The 7,561-nt window shown below is 41.3% G+C and overlaps 1 long non-coding RNA gene across 1 annotated transcript; it reads right to left on the bottom strand.

Moving 5' to 3' along the window:
- Positions 1 to 233: 233 nt before the first annotated feature.
- On the bottom strand, positions 234 to 4,211 carry LOC148754682 (uncharacterized). Its single transcript, XR_016019959.1, has 2 exons — positions 3,246 to 4,211; positions 234 to 1,858 (listed from the first exon to the last, which is right to left on the bottom strand). It is a non-coding gene; the product is annotated as an uncharacterized LOC148754682 (long non-coding RNA).
- Between the last annotated feature and the right edge of the window lie 3,350 nt (positions 4,212 to 7,561).

Below are 7,561 nucleotides of genomic sequence, written 5' to 3'. Positions count from 1 at the left end.
GGCAGTCATTCCTGTGGGAATCATTATTTGATCTATTCTCTCTGCAAGGAAGTTCTTCATGTCTTTAGCGCGGTGAGTGCTGGCTGAATCCCAGACTAGAAGACCTCTTTGGCCACCTCGCAAAACAAGTGGCAGCATTAAATGGACCCACTTCTGTCGGAGCCTGCCGACGAGACGAACGGTTCCTGAAGTGGGGAGTGAGGATTGAGAAAAAAATAGACAAGAGACAAAGATGGGATCGGGAGGGCGAGCAGTTCTAATTAGACTGCAGCGCCTACTTTATTTTTCAGCTTTCTTTTAAACACACAGAAACAAGAAGGTTACATAAAGCGGCTGAGGCAGCAAGTACAGATTAGTTATGTTTTCTCAAAGTTTGGCCCTGACTGTTCTTAGACCTTTAGATATTTTCCCATTCCCAGGGCAGCAGGTGTCTGTTTGTTCTTTATGCTTATCGGAGTTCCCCTTAGTGATCCTCCCAAACTCTGCTTGAAGTTACATTTTCTTAACCCTTAATGCTCCGGCTCCCTACATATCCCCCTTTTTTATTTTTTTTTGAGATCGTGTCTGGCTTAGGTAGTCAGTACAGACATTCTCACTTACCCGTCATTGGATATCGATCATCAAAGCGATCGACTCCTGTCTTAGGTTGTAAAAACGCTTACTGATCATTACCCGTCATTGGCTACCGATCTCCTTTGGGGTTAGACAGGGGCAGTGGCTTTTGGTTTATTAGCCATGTGGAGCCTTATTTTGTGAATTTCTCCATAAATATCTGTGACTATTCCCATCACAGCTTTTGTGATGCAGGGGAGGAAACACAGTATCAGGAGGATCACAACAAGTGGAATTACAAGGGGGGCCATAAATTGAAGCATTGAAGAGAATGATGGAAATCCATTGTGAAAGCTAGAGACAAGTTTGTTGAGAGTATCAGCTATATCGGTGTTTAAGGGAGAGGTCTCTTGCAGTGTCAAGACCTCTTTATGAAACTGGATAAGGTCAACAGTAACATTTTTTCTTACACGGTCTGTGAGACTCATACCTCATAGCAGAAAAATGTTTATTCCAATCACCCTTTGTCTGTTAACAGCCGAAGCATAAAGTCCCATGATGTCTTACCTTCTCAGGGTCAAGTCACTCATATTGTAACAGTTCTGTTGAGATAAGTGGAGAGAACTGATCTTCATTGCCCTCATGACTTCTCTCACAATCAGGTGAGAGAGGAAAGCCAGAGACAGCAATGGCTTTTGCCAGGCAGGGGGAAGGGGAGGAAAGGCTCCTTTTTGGATCTTCTAAGGCAGCTCATTGGGGGTCCCCACTCGGTTCGGCCTGGCTTAGGTTGTATCTCCCGTGAGATATCTTACCCGTCTTTGGCTGCAAACCATCTTTTGGGGACCAGACAGAGAGACATAAGGTGTAAACACAAGGATGGAACAGAGTCCCAAAAAGGCACAGTCTTACAGACTCTTCTTTCCTTAAGGAAAGACAGGGGGGACAGTCGGCTAGGCTGTTGTGTGACTACATCTCCCCCTTTTTTGTTTTTGAAGCATGAGAAACACAGAACGTGCAGTTGTTTCATTTACAGCCCGTTGGAGGGCTATTTGTCCACATCTGAGGACTATGTAAAACAAACAGAACAATAAACAGAATAGCAATATCCCCAGCAAACCCTCTACCCAAAGTCTTTATCCATTTAACAGGGTCTGAAGTGGAAAGTCCTTCTGCAGCTGCGGAAAGTGAGCTTTCCCACACCCTAGGGGCGTGGATGGGTATCTATAGATGTCTCTTCTTCTGTGGGCTGTCGCTCATGGTATGGTTTAACACCGACCAGGAATTCACAAAGGTTTTTCTTCCGGACCTGGAGAAATACAAGCAAAGCCTCTTCCCCCTGTTATCTCGCGGGGAGAAGTAGGATCAGCTTTCCCACGTAATATTTTAAACAAAGGTTGTAATTCACCGGTTGTCAACCGCAACTGAGGTCTAATCCAATTAATGTCTCCCAGTAGCTTTTGGAAATCATTTAATGTTTTTAAACAATGTCGCCGGATTTGTATTTTTTGAGGCACAATGGCCTGAGGCATTAAACAATATCCCAGATAAGAGTAAGGAGGCACTTGCTGAATTTTTTTGGGGGGGCTATAACCAGCCCATAATCGTGGAGCTTTTTTGTAAATGAGCAAAAGCAGCAAGCAACTTTGGTTCACAAGAGTGGGCAAGAAGTATGTCATCCATGTAGTGGATGATGTAAATATCTGAAAATGTCCTTCGGGTAGGTTCTATAGCAGCTGATACAAATTTTTGACATCATGTAGGGCTATTAGCCATTCTCTGAGGTAGCACTAGCCAATGCTATCTCTTAAAAGGTTTTTGTAAATTAACAGAAGGAACACTGAAAGCAAATCTAGGGCAGTCATCAGGATTTAAAGGTATAGTATAAAAACAATCTTTTCAGTCCAAAACAATTTTATATGTGTTTTTTGGTGTGGCTGCAGGACAGGGCAAGCCTGTCTGTAAGGCTCCCATTAATTTCATGGTTTTATTAACTTTTTGTAAATCTTGTCATAATCTCTATCTACCAGATTTTTTCTTAATAACAAAAATGGGAGAATTCCAGGGAGAATTGGAGGAAGCAATGTGTCCCTTTTTAAGTTGCTCCTGTACTAGCAGCTTGGCAGCTTGAATCTTTTTCTGTTGATAGGGGCCTCGGGCAGTGGATCTAGCCCTGCAACTACACTTGGAGGAGAGCTTCATTGTAACCTAGGCTTCTATTCTGATTGAGCTTCTAATAAAGGCCCAGTCTGTCGAGCCTGAACTAACTGCATTTGAACAGAGAGGGAAGTGAGTGCAGCTTGTAATCTTTGCACCTCTGCTTCCAAGGGGGATCCAGTTTGGGTTGGTCATTTTTAGAGTATCTGATTCCTTTATGTCTAGGATCGATCACATCCCTAACCAAATTCCATAAGGAAAAAGTGTCTACTGGTACTTCAGAGGGTCCATGAGCATCATAATATCCCTGCAAATGCTCTCTTACTTTTTCCCAAGTTTCTAAGTTTAAAGTCCCTTCTTCTGGGAACCAGGGACATATTTGTATTACAAACTCTAAGAATCGAAGCAACTGTGCTTCACTGGTTTTAATTCCTCTAGTTTTTAGCATGCTCCTTAATATGTGGGTAAACAGCCTTTTACTGTTCCCCTGTCCCATTTTATTTTACTCCCGACTATGGTATCTCACCGCTTTCACCAACCTTATTCGACGCGTCTCATTTGCAAGCGGTGTCCTTCACTGATTCCCCAGTATTCGGGTCCCTGTTCGGGCGCCACTTGTCGGAGCCTGCCGACGAGACGAACGGTTCCTGAAGTGGGGAGTGAGGATTGAGAAAAAAATAGACAAGAGACAAAGATGGGATCGGGAGGGCGAGCAGTTCTAATTAGACTGCAGCGCCTACTTTATTTTTCAGCTTTCTTTTATACACACAGAAACAAGAAGGTTACATAAAGCGGCTGAGGCAGCAAGTACAGATTAGTTATGTTTTCTCAAAGTTTGGCCCTGACTGTTCTTAGACCTTTAGATATTTTCCCATTCCCAGGGCAGTAGGTGTCTGTTTGTTCTTCATGCTTATCGGAGTTCCCCTTAGCGATCCTCCCAAACTCTGCTTGAAGTTACATTTTCTTAACCCTTAATGCTCCGGCTCCCTACACACTTCCTTATAACTGCTGTGTGCACCAGGCTTTTTCGGTTTCAAGAACATAAATGCCTGAAACACGTTCAACCTTATCTTTCTTGCCCTTAGTGATGATTAGAGGTGGGGCTTTCTTTCTATCCAAATGAATTGCCAAAATACAGGTAAAACGTGCACTTTCGTAACCAGTGGAGGGAATGTAGATTGATGAGGCACCCCTCTGATCAATTGTCGTTTGAGATCCTTGGCCCATAAACACTGCAGTTTCATCCATAGCAATCATGTTGGAGAGTTGGTATTTAGAAAAGTCGGTGCCATCAACAAAGGACTTGAATGCAAGTGCACATTTAATAACTTCAGTGTCTTCCAGCTTGAACAGTGTTGTCGATCTTAGAGACAGTTCATATCGCTGAAGGAAGCCATTCAGCCAGTGTTGTGATGCTTTGAATTCTTCTGAGGATATTTTTAACTGTGGTGCCATTGCAAGGGCAAATGCTTGAATATCAGCCCTGCACACACCAAAGCCTTTGCTCTCCTACCAGCAATCCATTCACAGATGATGTGTTCCAGCTCAGGAAACAATGGTTGCCAACCTGATCCACACTTGTGCTTCTTAGCATTTCCCTCGTCCACTTGTTGACTGAGGTTATCGTACTCTGCTCACCATTTTTGGACCATTCGGAGATCCAACTTCTTCTCCTTGCAGAAAGCTGTATGATTCTTGCCCTGGGAGTCCTCCACGATTCCTTTCTTGTACTCGACGGAATAGCTCTTTCTTTTTGCACTCATCTTGTCTGGGGGTCAAAATATTATTCCCTTTAAATCTACCATTAAATCAAGTGTTAATTGAAGACTTACGAGACAGGAGTGGCAACCAAAATGATGACAGTTAAGAATGATGGTTCACACAAAAGCGACGAAAAATTGCAGGCAGCAAAATTCAGCAAATGTTTCTTTATTTCACACAAATGCATTAAGTACGTTGGTTACAACACATGACATATTGAATTATGAAGATTCATATTAGACATAACCACGTCCGTTCGTTATCAAGTGCGCATGTGTTGTGCGGGAGACCCTGCTCGCTGCGCCATTTGTCATGCAGGGAGGCCTGCGAGGTCTCTGGTCCCGCTCCCCATACAAGAACGCAGGATATGGTGAGGCCAAAAAGGAACACCCACGGAGCCATAGGTAGGGGAGTCATACCACTATATTCTCTCTGGCGGCACTATACTCTCACTGGAAGCTGGATCCACACTATCCGCAAATCGCCATCCACGCTTGCCAGCCCAGCCGCCATCTTCTTGCTAGCCCCCACTCTCCTCTCTTCTCTTCTCCCTTCTCTCTGCTAGCGTAGCCACAGCAGTTATATTAGTGGCCAATGGCTCACTGGTTACAGCTGACGGCCAACTAGCCACAGCTGATGGCCATGCAATCACAGTTGATGGCCATTTACTACCTGAGCCAGCACCTGTCTATGTGAGGCCGAGAGCCTGGAAACTACTTTCTGGGGCTCTGCCCCCACAGCATGTTATTCGTGTGTTGTGTCTGTGCTCCGATTAGTCATTCGGCAATAAGTCTTGAGTTCATCTGTTTACATAGGCGTTTACCTCTCATTTAAAGGCGCCTGCTTGGGTAATTACAAATACTTAATTATAATTTATATTATCATTTATTTTAAGTATTAATGTCAATAATATTTATTTATATTTAATTATATGTTAATATTATTATTTTATAATTCAATACGTCCGTTGTGTGTTGCAATGGATGTACTAAATGCATCCATCTGGCTGATGATCTTAACTGGGGCTTATTTTCAGGGAAATACAGTATCTTTATAATGACTTTGATGTTCTGGGGAAAAGTCCATTATATAATTTCATAAAGCACATGTAGGGGCGCACGGGCTCCAATATGACTCCACATAGCACTAAGACAGAGGATTTGAGCTCTCCACTTCGAGGCATCATGACTCCTCCAGGGATACAAGGAGAGAAAAGTAGAAATAGAAAAATTGTCTCTGAAAGCAAAGGTTTTCCCTGATATTCTCAGCTGACATCTCACTGTTAAGAACTGTGTCAAAGGACTATCCATCACTGCAAAGGAGGGTAATATTTTTTAGAGGACTCATGGCCACCCAAGACAAAATCAGGCTTCCAATAATGAGGAAGAAAGGGGACTGAATATTGGGTAGACAAGTAGCCGATCCTTTGCACACAGAACAGACACTGAACCAAGAAACAGACCAATTGTCTGCAAGTTGTAGGTTTATGACAGAACCAAGGGGCTGAAAGAGAACATTACTGGGGGTCTTACTTTAGATAGGGCAACAAAAGGCTTCTCTGAGGAGGTGGCATTTGAGGAGACAGGGGAAGGTTGAAAAGACATGGGAAACAGTGATTCCTGCAGAGAAAAGAGCTAGTGCAAAGGCCCAGCAGTGAACAAATGCCTGCCGTGTTTGCAGATGACATACCGTTGTTTCCCTGAAAATAAGACCTAGCCAGACCATCAGCTCTAATGTGTCTTTTGGAGCAAAAATTAATATAAAACCCAGGCTTATTTTACTATATGACTAGGTCTTATCTAACATAATATAATGTAAGACCTGGTCTTATGTTAATTTTTCCTCTGAAAGATGCATTAGAGCTGATAGTCTGGCTAGGTCTTACTTTCGGGGAAACACGGTATGTGTAATGCTATACAGAAAGAACCCTAAAGATTCCACCAGAAAACTATTAGAACTGATAAATAGATTCAGTAAAGCAGCAGGATACAAAATTAATATTCAGAAATTGGTTGCATTTCTATACACCAATAATGAACTACCAGAAAGATAAATTAAGAAAACAATCCCATTTACAATTGCATTAAAAAAAAAATACCTAAGAATAAATTTAATCAAGGAGGTAAAATACCTGTACTCGGAAAATTATAAGACATTGATGAGAGAATTTGAAGAAGATACAAGTAAATGGAAGCATGTACCATGCTCATGGATAAGAAGAATTAATGTTGTTAAAATGTCCATACTACCCAAAGCAATCTATAGATTCAATGCAATCCCTATCAAAATATCAATGGCAGTTTTCACAGAACTAGAAGAAATAATACTAAATTTTATATGGAACCACAAAAGACCCCGAATAGCCACGGCAATCTTGAGAAAGAAGAACAAAGTTGGAAGTATTACATTACCTGTTATCAAATTATACTACAAGACTATAGTAAACAAAACAGCATGGTATTGGCATAAAAACATACACATAGATCAATGGAACAGAATAGAGAACCCAGAAATAAATCCACACTTATATGGTCAATTAATCTATGACAAAGGAAGCAAGAATATACAATGCAGTGAATACAATTTCTTCAATAAATGGTGCTGGGAAAACTGGACATACACATGCAAAAAAAATGAAACTAGATCACTTTCTTACACCATATACAAGAATAAACTCAAAATGGATTAAAGACTTAAATATAAGAGACCTGAAACCATAAAACTCCTAGAATAAAACATAGACAATGAACTCTTTGACATTGGTCTTAGTAGTTTTATTTTTTTGGATATGTCTCCTGGGGCAAGGGAAATAAAATAAAAACTAAACAAATGGGACTACATCGAACTAAAAGTTTATTGCACAGAAAAGGAAACCATCAACAAAACAAAAGGACAACCTACTGATTGGGAAAATGTATTCACCAATGATATATCCAATAAGGGATTAATATCCAAAATTTTAAAGAACTCATACAACTCAATGCCAAAAAAACTGCCAATCCAATTTAAAAATGGGCAGAGGACCTGAATAAAACAATTCTCCAAAGAAGGAATACAAATGGTTAATAAGCAAGTGAAAAGATGCACAAAATCA

The sequence above is a fragment of the Rhinolophus sinicus genome, chromosome 18 (genome assembly GCF_057876585.1).
Source record: "Rhinolophus sinicus isolate RSI-liver-muscle chromosome 18, RSI-T2T, whole genome shotgun sequence".
NCBI lineage: Eukaryota > Metazoa > Chordata > Mammalia > Chiroptera > Rhinolophidae > Rhinolophus > Rhinolophus sinicus.
Note: the sequence above shows the minus strand (reverse complement) of the source record. Positions and strands in the feature narration are given on the sequence as shown.